The following is an 11864-nucleotide window of genomic DNA, read 5'->3' on the forward strand; positions in this document are numbered from 1 at the left end:
TCCGGTCTGCCTCAGCCATCGGATGCGGCTGATTGTATTGTGAAACTGTCCTGGCCCGTCCTTGCCTCTGTACTTTTGCTTTCAGCAGAGAAGGTGCTAGCAGTACTGGGCAAGCTGCTTATTCCTACTTTGCCTAGGCTGGGAGAGATGGAGTGAGGGCGTACCGGCAGGTTTGATAGACTGGAAGCTGCAGCGTGATCTCTGCACTCAAGCGATTGGAGTATGATGGTCGTGCTCTTGCTGAAGAGCTCCGATCAGACTCACATCACACCTTCGACACGGACACCAACCGACCTCCGCGTCATCGTTGAAATTGACGGACTGCCCAAGAGAGAGAGACCCCATAAATGAAAATACTTCCAATCCACCTAACTAGTTGCTAAATTCCACCCTTCACTATAAAGGTTCATAGATGCCGAAAGATTTTCTACTCTAATCGCTTCTTTCCTTTGAAATTTTCTTTCTGCTCCCTGCTTCGATAACTACCAAAATATAGAAATTTAAATGTAAAGTGAACAAGCATCTTACTCTCCAGCCAAGTTAGCACCCTCTCTCTATATAAATCTGGCCCCTACAGTCGTGTCCAGTGCTTCAGTGTCAATATACCTTCTTTGGGATGGAAAAAAACTTTCTTTTTTTTCTTTTTTTTTTTTTTTTGCTTAAAAAATTAACAAAAGGAAACTTAGTTTACTTGAATAAATATACAAGAAAAATAATATAATCTGTTATCCCCCCTCCCCCAAAAAATGCAATGTCACTGATGGTTTTTTTTCTATGTCTTCTTATGGCAACCAACGTTCTTTTTGCTATCCAGTCTGCAAGTGATCATATACTCCTTGTGTTTTTTTTGTTTGTTTGTTTTTTTCAACATGTGCAAACCAGTGAAGACAATGTGCCATTATTAGAACATCAAGCTTTAAGATGGCCAATTACTCAAGTAGAGTACCTGATCTGACTTTTGTCATCTGATCTGGCTTTATGTTGCATATCCATCTAATCATTACCTTGTCATTTCTCTGGAGTTGGACAAGTGTAGCCTGAGTAACGGCTTAACACATACTGCCATACAATATCATGCTTCTTATGCAAATATCATAGGTCTTATCCCTAGTAATTATTGGAGTTGGTCAGCATGTTAGGATTGGGTGTTCGCTGAACTTTCTTCAAGCTGTCTTGACTATGATGATGGTCGAACTTACTTTGCAACCATCTCCAGCTCTCAGTATATCTTCTCAGTAACAAAAGGAGTTTACTATCTCTAGAGTATTCTCACTTGCTTCAACTTTTGTGTAAGTGCTGACCTCATTTCAAGTGTAGATCCGGTGTGCGTCATCAAATATAATCAGATATTTAATAACATGCTACAACTTAGCAAAAAATAATTAAGAGTGTATCCTCCATGAACAATGTGATAAAAGCAACAATTAGATATATCATAACTAGTAATAAATTGTACTAACTGTAGCAGTCATATGTTTGATGCACTATTTTTTTCTTGATGTAAATCGACAGAGTTTAGTGTCAAGTAATTGACCCATCGAATAATAGAATGGCTTGGTGTATAAATACAGTTTGTTGAACTAGTTTTTTTAGTCTGACTATATAAAGAATTGGACATGTTAAGGTTGGTCCTATCCAGCATATCAATCTCAAATGAGGATCTGTCAGAATGCATAGCGTCCTACTTTTTGTAAAGAGTTCTATTGTTCATTTTTAATCCTTTTCCAGTATTGTCTAAATAAATATTTTGTGTTAAACAACAATGGCGTTGACTACTCTTTTCTCAATGAACTGAAATGATTTTCTATCTAACTTTTTCAAATATGGAGTAAAAAGTTTGCCAATTTTATTTTTTTCAACTCAATGCAATTTACAAGATGCTTTAAATAAGTTTCCTAACTTTTTTGTACAAGCATTTAAAATTGTCATAGACTCTTGAAAATTCAATGTTATTGCGATGCATCTTTTTAGATGACTGATCAATTTTTATGATTTCAGGTTCAAATGAACAGCTATAATAGGAATTGGAATACACCCTACTAAAGCCTGATTGTCACAGCTGGTGAATTTCAAAAATGCAATCTGTATGTGAGGACACTTTAGAAGATCGATATGCAATAAAATTCTGTTTTAAACTTGGAAAAAATAGTACGAAAACATATGGAATGCTACAGACTGCTTTTGGGCCATCTTGCATGAATCTAGCATCAGTTTTTGAGTCGTATAAGAGATTCAAAGTTAGCAGGGAGTCAGTGTGGGAATTGTACATAAAATTATTTGCAAGGAACTGAAGATGTAGAATATTCGCACAAAATTTGTCCCAAGGGCGTTCCATCCTTATCACTGATTATTTGACCAAGATAGGCATCAAGACAGTTCCTCACCCTCCCTATAACCCATGTGACCCAATGGGGACCGAACGATGCTGAGTGACCTTGCTAGTCGACACGAATTCAGAGGAATTTGCACGACTGAATTCTAATGATGATGATGATGATGGTTTGATGTTGTCTTAAACAGAAATGTCTATGGGATTTTGTCAGAAAGAAAACAAACAAATGATAATTGTTTTTATCTTATTGATGCTATATATCTGTTAACAACGAAAAGGTTGTTTTTAAAACCTCTGTTGAGCGATATGAAAGAGCTTGGGGTGAGGGGTCGCCGCCAAGCATTGTTCGACCTGAGGTGACTAATAACTCCTAATTTGATGATAAGTTAACACCTCAGTGCAATGAGGGTAAAAAATTGGTATAGATAAAGCTGAGAGGAGGAGTAGAAATTAGGGAAACAGAGATAGGGAGGAAATTCAAAAGAAGAAAAAGGAAAGGGAGTACAAATTAATAGGATAAAAGAAGAGAGGGAGAGGAAAGGAAAAAAAAAGAAAGAATAACTCCAAAAAGGTGGAAGGAGTAACGACTGATTTGATAAAAACAAGACACTTGGCTGATTGGTGTCTTCTTTTCGCTTGGGCAGTTGATCCCTTTCAGCAGAAACATTCCCAAATTTGACAAGATACACCTGAAGATGGTTGGAGGTTACATCGACTGAAACGTTGTGAAGATAAGAAAAATAGTCTGATGTTATTTCCATAGAAGATGCTTGACTGAGCTTCAAATAAAATCTGGAGAAAAACTTGTCAAAACCATCTTTGCATCATCAAATTTTATACATTCCATTCATTATTTTCAAACCTCTCATAATATCCATCATCATTCGACTGACAATATATCCATCTTTCTGAGTGGCTTTTAGCTTTGATAAGTGGTGACTCATCAGTTAAAAAAAAAAACATGGCTAAAAGAAATCAACAATTCATTTTTTAATTTTGAAGCACAGCTGCTAGGCCTAAGGGTGGGTAATGTGAACTATATCTAGTTTAATGCAACGGGGAGGGACACAAATTAAAAATAGAACGTCAGATATTTCCAAATTTTGTGAAATTTAGCAATAGGTATTAGACATCTTAGACTCCTTTTTGAAGTATTTTGACAGGTATCTAGGGAGCATAATGGGCAACACTTCTCATTTGAAAATTCAAATATTTCAGATTTGCATAGTCAGTAGACATGAATTAAACGAGATTCTCTGAATTTCCGTTTCCTCTTAAGCAGCCTTAACCTTATGCCATAAATTTTAGACATTTTCTAGAATCAATGAATTTTGCTTAAAATCAGAATAAGGATTCTAGGCATAATGTTCAGTATATTTAAATCTTGATTTTAATCTTTGTGAGATGACATAAAAATGGTGGAAAACTGTTTTGTTCAAGGAATTCGTTCTTCTAGTACAACAATAATATTCAATCGTTCAGTGATTTTTAAGTTCAGACAGTATAAAAAGTCATAAAAAACATTGTTGACTTTTGCGGATGAAAGACTTTATGGAATGTGAACTATTTATTTATCACATTATTTTGTATTATATAAACTACCAAAAGAATGCAATAAAAATCAAAACGCAGTCAGATATAGAGACATAATATTCTTGAGAAGAAATGAACTCTGAAACTGAAGAAATTTTATTATCCACTTCTTCCCGTGGAAGGTAATTCTTCTTAATCAATTAGTTGTTACTACTAACTCTGAAACATCAAGGAAGAAAACAAACAAAAAGAGAAAACTAGGAGAAATAGAATTTATTAAATATGATATCAAAAGGAAAAGTTTGTGACCTCTATGGGCTGCCAAAAATGTCCATCTGGCTTACAAGTAATCTTGTAGTAGTAACCAAAAAGGGGAGAGAGTGAAGGGAAAGAGAAGGAAAGATAGATAGAGAAGGAGGAAGAAAGAAAGAAAATAGGGGGGGAGCACTTACTGGAAGCTTCTGGGCGCCCTTTTTCGAATGGAACATTTAGAAAGTTCGTTTGTTGGGGCTTTTACTTTCTAAGTTTGTGTTGTTTAAAAGTTCTTTTTGTCAGTCCCTTTCCTGGAAATTCGTTTCCGTAGTCCTTTTTGCAAAGGTTAAAATTCCATGGAGGCAGAATATTTTTGGAGTTTTCAAGTATCTTAGAAACTTCCCAGCAGCGAATTTTCTTTTCAAACTTCAATTATCTTTATCTCAATAATTATATCCAGTTTTCAAGTGTCTTAGAAAACCTTCAGCGGCGAATTTTCTTTTCAAACTTCAGTTATCTTTATCTCGATAATTATATTCAGTTTTCAAGTGTCTTGGAAAACTTTCAGCGGCGAATTTTCTTCTCAAATTTCAATTATCTTTATCTCGATAATTATATTCAGTTTTCAAGTGTCTTAGAAAACTTTCAGCGGCGAATTTTCTTCTCTTGGTTCTTTTTTCAACGACTTTAATGTCTCGTCAGGACAGAGTTGTATAACGCCTTAGTAAATTTTCAGGCGTCACCTTTTATCTGAGACCTTAAAGGAATACTTTCAATACTAGTTGTCTCGTAGACGCCTTTTCCACAACTGTCGAATTAACTCAAAAATGTCACACACGAGCTTCAATTTAGCACGAAAACATCTCATCCAATCAACGGGCATAAGGGAGTCAGGTGACATAAAAAAAGGGGGGAAGCTAGGAAAGGGGTTAAGAAGAAAGGAAGGAAGAACAGAAACAGTAGAAAGAAGGAAAGAAAGATGGTGGAAGATAATTTCCACACTCTCCCTTAAAAGAAAAAGGACAAAAAGAAAAATCCTCAAACAACAATCTAATACCAAACGTATTCTGGATTTCTTTCATTTAAAGATTTAACAGACCTTACAGGCCTAGACCGAAAGTTTTCCCTATACTGACTAGTCCCCGAGCTCAAAGAATTGCCCTCTCCATCGTTAGAAGCTTGGTGAGAGTGGGTTATGGAAAGTTCTAAAGGACACAAGTTCTTTAAGGAATGTTCCTGAGTGCTGCCATCACTCCTTTTGATTAAAGCTGACCGAACTAAGCTATCCGATCCAGAAGTTAGATTAACCACCCTTCCCAAGGACCAATAAGGGCGAGGCTTCATAGGGTTTTTTATCAAAACGACATCGCCCAGCTTAATCATATTTTCAAAAAAGATCTTGCGAGAACTCTCTCAGACCCAAGAGATATTGTTCATACCATAGCCTTTTAAAACGATTCAAGAATTCATCTCTACATCCCAGACTCTCAATAAGATCTTCTTTACTAGAGGGGTTATCCAGGAAACAATCTTCTTCTAAGGACAAAAACACAGAGTTTTTATGGAAGGGATGCACAAAGGCATTAGGAGTAATCACTTCCAAGCCAGAATCATCAGAGCAACGATAGGTCAAGGGCCGATCGTTAACAGATCCCTGCACATCTGACAGAACCGTCAAAAGTTGAAAATAACTTCCTACGTCCTATAACCTTGAAAAGATAACCTTTTACAGCTCAAATTAGTCTTTCCCACACAGCACCGTGCCAAGCAGAATATAAAGGTATCGTTTGGTGTTTGATATGATGGGCATCAACTGTCCCTCTAAATTCGTTAGACAAATAAACCTGTTTGACAAGGTCACAACCCGCCACAAAGGACTTTGCATTATCTGAATAAATGTGAGAAGGGACTCCATAAAAATTGAAAAATCTCACAAATGCCAAAACCACAGACTGAGTGGTCATATCAGGCAACAGTTCCAAGTGTATAGCTCGCACACTAAAGCAGGTGAAGATTAAAATATACATCTTTTTAGTTTCATCACCTTCATGCACCCACAAATGGCCAGTAAAATCGGTTCCGGTGTGCAAGAATGGCTTAACTAAATTAACCCGATGTTTAGGCAAATTTGTAACCTTGGGATATCTAAAGGAAAGAGTGTTATATTTTTTGCAAATGACACAACAAGATATCACCGTTTTAATAGCTTGTCTAGCTTTGGGTATCCAAAATCCCAACATTCTGAATTTGCTAAGCGTAGCAGCAATTCCCAGATGCTTACACTTCAAATGACAATCCATGATTATTAAACTTGTAACATGACAAGACTTGGGAAGCAGAATAGGATGAAGGACTGCATCAGAAAAATAAGTAGATTTACCAATTCTACCTCGTGAGCGAATCAATCCTTCATCGTCCAAAAATAAATTAAATTTAGAAACCAAAGGGAGGTCTTCACCGCCATCAGACTTAGACAAATAATCCTTTTCCTTAGAAAGGAACAGTCCTTGTGTCATTCTGAGCAAGTACAATCTCGCCTTAATACCAGAGTCGAGAACAATACCTCTCATTTTTTATATAAATCAGAAAACTGCAGTCAAAACTCCAATGAGCTTCTTCAGCGAAGAGAATTTCTCTACTTCAATTATATAACTGCCCAGTAACTGTACTAATCAACATCTGGCTAGCCGGATTAAGACAATTCAGGTCATAACTAGGCCAGATCAAGTTATCTCCTCTCAACCATTCAGGCCCGAATAACCAACGAGTAAAAACCATTTTAAATTTGTTCAGGGACAAACCCTTCGTGACAAAGTCAGCAGGATTGTCATCAGTCTTCACATACTTAAACTTCACTGTCAAACCTTTATCACTAAGATTTTTTACCATCGCTTTTACATCTTTTAACCGGTTACGAGTGAATTGACATTTTGTATTGACATTGTCAGATAAAACCCAGGATAGTACTACCTGTGCATCTACAGCGATAGTCACAGAACTGAGCACTTCCAAAGGGAGTATTTTCACCAGAACAAAAATGTGCTTCATGCATAAATATACCGCTAACAGCTCCAAGGTGGGTAAGGTTCTCTTAACAGAGGGAACAACCCTGGCTTTAGCGAATATCAGTCTGGCTTCACCATGCTGATGTAAATATACTGCGATTCCATAGGCCAGGTTCGAGGCATCACAAAACACTATCAACGTGGCTGAAGAATCGGAAGCCACGGAGTGACGGTCGAATTCAAGCTCCCCGATACGTACCAGATCCTTATACAACCTCTCCCAGTCAACCATAACGTCGGGTGGGACCGGCTGGTCCCAGGATACTTTCAACTTCCACAGTTTACTAAGAAGGATCCTACCTTTAATAGTAACAGGGAGCATTAAGCCAAGGGGGTCAAATACAGAGGAATTTACAGACAAAATATCCCTCTTAGAGGATACTGATCTTCCTTCAATGCAAGAACTTGCTCGCATTTTGTCAGAGGAGGGGTTATACAAATAGCCCAATACCTTCTCAGTGTCAGAACCATGGAAGGAGAGACTGTTATCCTGCAACATTCGCTTAGCAAGCACTTCATTGTTGCTACAGCAATTCCTCAAGGAAAATCCACCTTCCCCCTTGACAGAAACAGCCTCCAAATACAGCTGCATCAGAACTTCAGCAGAATTATGAGTTTTCACTAAATTGTCCACATAGAAGTGGCTCAAAAGCATCTCCCTGCAAGGACTAGGAGGGTATTTCTCCACATGATATCGAACCATGTAGCTCAGTATGAAAGGACTGGATACAAAGCCAAATATAAGAGTGTTGTATCTAAAGCAGATCAACTCATCACCCAATCTTAAAAAGAAGCAGAATCTATTTCTGTCACGTTCGTCATTCAAACGAATCATTAAAAAGGCCTTCTGAATATCGGCCAGTAGAACATACTGGTCCATCCGAAACCGCAAAAGCAAATCCAGCATGTCAGTGTACATATTGACACCAGAATAAGCGCAGTCATTTAAAGACGGTTTCCCACCGGTTCTCAAAGAACAATTGAAGACCGGTCTAATCTTGGTGGTGCACTGTAAATCCTGTTTTATCACCGGTCGATGAGGAATCCATACATATTTGTTAAAATCGGAAGGAGCAACCACAATCCTTTCAATTATTCCTTCCTTTTCTTGGTCTAATAAGACCTGACAATAATCTTCGTACAAACCTTGTTCCGTCAGCTTCTTTGATACGCGATTCAAAACTGACAAAGACACCTGATGATTAGCAGGCACCGACTTTAGTTTTTCTTCATTCCAAGGCAAACTGACATAGTAACAGTTATCTATGAAGCGAATGGAGGAGCGAAAGGACTCAATCATATTCTTATCAAAATCACTGAATTCCTCCTCAACAATACCTATGGTTTCCAAACTAAGCATTTTTTCCACAGTTCTCTCAACAGTAGACTCCTTAAAACAACTGAACGGATCAGTATACACAGACCTGGGGTTTAACACAAAATATACATGAGTGAGGTCGCACACAGAGTGTTCTTTGACGAATTGAGAATAATTCAATTCCAACCCCTTTGCCTGGTCTTTGGGAGAAGGAGACCCAAAATCCGCCAGATCACCAAACAAAACCATTCCTTGGGGAAATTCCCACACAAGGCCCTCTCTAAACTCCTTTAAATTCATGGGTCCCAAAAACCTAAGCACGTCCACGCCCAGTAAACCATATACAGGTAATGTGTCATCTCTCAACTCCGACAAATTGGCAGCCAATTTGACCTGATGTTTCTTAAGGTCTTCTACCACAGAATTCAATCCGTGAACACGAAACGAAAGGTCCATATCATCATCCACCAAGAACGACACAGAATGGCAGGAATTTGGGAACCTCACTTGAAGATTAACTTCCTTCAAGTGTTTAATTTCTTTTCCCAAAATGGTCTTAATCAGAAACTTACGATCTCTCATGGGAGTATTAATATCAGAAAAAGCATCCAACATTTTTCCAGACAAATAGGATCGCTCACTACCAGTGTCGATAAGGCAGTTGAAAGATACACTTTCACCAGATCCATTGCTGATGGCAACCTCAACAACAGGCAGCAACGAAGAGCTATTCAAGTGCCAACAAGCATTAGAAGCAGTAGATTCACCCCCAACAGAAGGACACAGCACTCTACAGTGGCCCCTCTTATTACATAGCCAGCACATTCCATACTCCTTACCCTTGCAAAGACATGACTCTTCTGCATGAGAAGGGCTCGAGTACTTGCTACATAAGCCAATCTCCTTACACCTCTTCAACCGATCTGCATGAGAAGGAAAATACTTGCAGGAATAACCGTTATGGTATTGGTTCTACAAAAATTACACTTAAATCCAATCTTAGTAGACTGGATATGAAAGTTTTCCAGCGTGGAAGGTTTTTTAGCATCCGACGAACCCCTGAACCTAGGAGAAAATGTTTTCTTAGGTATACTAGCCACCTTCCGAGGATATGTTTCCTTTTCACTAAACTTGGGACATTCGATTTTGGGCGTTATCCCCAGACGTTTTTCCTTAATAAGTGAGACTTTGTGATTCGCACTATCCTTTACTTCTACCTAAGGCTTGAGTCTTGACAATTTTTCCAAAACCTTCACTCGATGAAGAGCGCAATCCCTATTAAATGCCTTAATCTCCTCATCTTCTGTTCCCTCAATTAAATAAGCATTAATAATTTACTCATCTAACAAATCCTCTGAAGCAGTGTAATCATCTATCTGCTTTTTATACAACGTATAACCTGCTTCGTTGATTTCATCTAACGAGTCTAAGAACTCAAACACAGTTAAGATTTTGTCTCTAATCTTTCTTTTTTCAAGTAACATTGAGGTAGTAGGAGAGGTAGTCATTTTAGAATACTAAACCCCACCCCTTCTAACCTATCAACGGCTAAATGCTAAACCACTCCCCTCTTGGCGCGCGAGTCACCAACAACCCCTCTTGGCGCCAAAAATGCCTGTAAAACAAAGGAACAAGAAGCCAAGATGGCCGACGCAGAAACAAAGAAGAAGGAAGGAGGGAGGGGGGGTACTATCTACGCAATGAACGGCAGCAGTGGTCACCAAATAAAGCCCAGACCAGTTCAGCAGAGAGTAGCTTACTAAACTGGCAGAGTTATTAACTCTATGAGTACCAATTTTTGGCAGAGTGAAGAAATTTTATTATCCACTTCTTCCCGTGGAAGGTAATTCTTCTTAATCAATTAGTCGTTACTACTAACTCTGAAACATCAAGGAAGAAAACAAACAAAAAGAGAAAACTAGGAGAAATAGAATTTATTAAATATGATATCAAAAGGAAAAGTTTGTGACCTCTATGGGCTGCCAAAAATGTCCATCTGGCTTACAAGTAATCTTGTAGTAGTAACCGAAAAGGGGAGAGAGTGAAGGGATAGAGAAGGAAAGAGAGATAGAGAAGGAGGAAGAAAGAAAGAAAAAAGGGGGGGGAGCACTTACTGGAAGCTTCTGGGCGCCCTTTTTCGAATGGAACATTTAGAAAGTTCGTTTGTTGGGGCTTTTACTTTCTGAGTTTGTGTTGTTTAAAAGTTCTTTTTGTCAGTCCCTTTCCTGGAAATTCGTTTCCGTAGTCCTTTTTGCAAAGGTTAAAATTCCATGGAGGCAGAATATTTTTGGAGTTTTCAAGTATCTTAGAAACTTCCCAGCGGCGAATTTTCTTTTCAAACTTCAATTATCTTTATCTCGATAATTATATTCAGTTTTCAAGTGTCTTAGAAAACTTTCAGCGGCGAATTTTCTTCTCAAACTTCAATTATCTTTATCTCAATAATTATATTCAGTTTTCAAGTGTCTTGGAAAACTTTCAGCGGCGAATTTTCTTCTCTTGGTTCTTTTTTAAACAACTTTAATGTCTCGTCAGGACAGAGTTGTACAACGCCTTAGTAAATTTCCAGGCGTCACCTTTTATCCGAGACCTTAAAGGAATACTTTCAATACTTGTTGTCTCATAGACGCCTTTTCCACAACTGTCGAATTAACTCAAAAATGTCACACACGAGCTTCAATTTAGCATGAAAACGTCTCATCCAATCAACGGGCATAAGGGAGTCAGGTGACATAAAAAAAAAGGGGGAAGCTAGGGAAAGGGGCAGGAAAGGGGTTAAGAAGAAAGGAAGGAAGAACAGAAACAGCAGAAAGAAGGAAAGAAAGATGGTGGAAGATAATTTCCACAAAACTTCTTGTCCTTTCTTTCTTATCAAATCTTCCTTGGAGTTCATAAATAGATCCATTGCTCTTTCTACGTCTCATAAAATCGATTTTCTCTATTACTCTAAACATTTTCTCACACCCGAGGCTAATCTCTATCTCTACAAATTTACTATAAGATCATGTATGGAGTATTGTGGTCATATTTGGGTTGATGAATCTTTGTCCCATTTGAGGGCTCTTCATAAAGTGCAGAAACGTATCTTTAATTTAATCTTTCTCATATCTTTTTTATAAATACTATTATGGCATGTGTTCTTCAGAATTATCTAGTCTATTCTGAAACGGTGCATATGGGTTCACAAGCATAAAAATAAAATAAAACACAACTCCAAAGGAAAACACAGATTCTGATGTTTTCTGCACATATTCGTTGAACTCTGACTACGTGTGTGGCACCTCTGACTCTTCAAATGTTTACATCTATGTCTACTATTGAGGCTGTGTTTGTCAGTCGATTGATCAATTCATTTCACTATTTG

Source organism: Euprymna scolopes, chromosome 3, assembly GCF_053919585.1.
Source record: "Euprymna scolopes isolate OS-2025 chromosome 3, ASM5391958v1, whole genome shotgun sequence".
NCBI classification, from domain to species: domain Eukaryota; kingdom Metazoa; phylum Mollusca; class Cephalopoda; order Sepiida; family Sepiolidae; genus Euprymna; species Euprymna scolopes.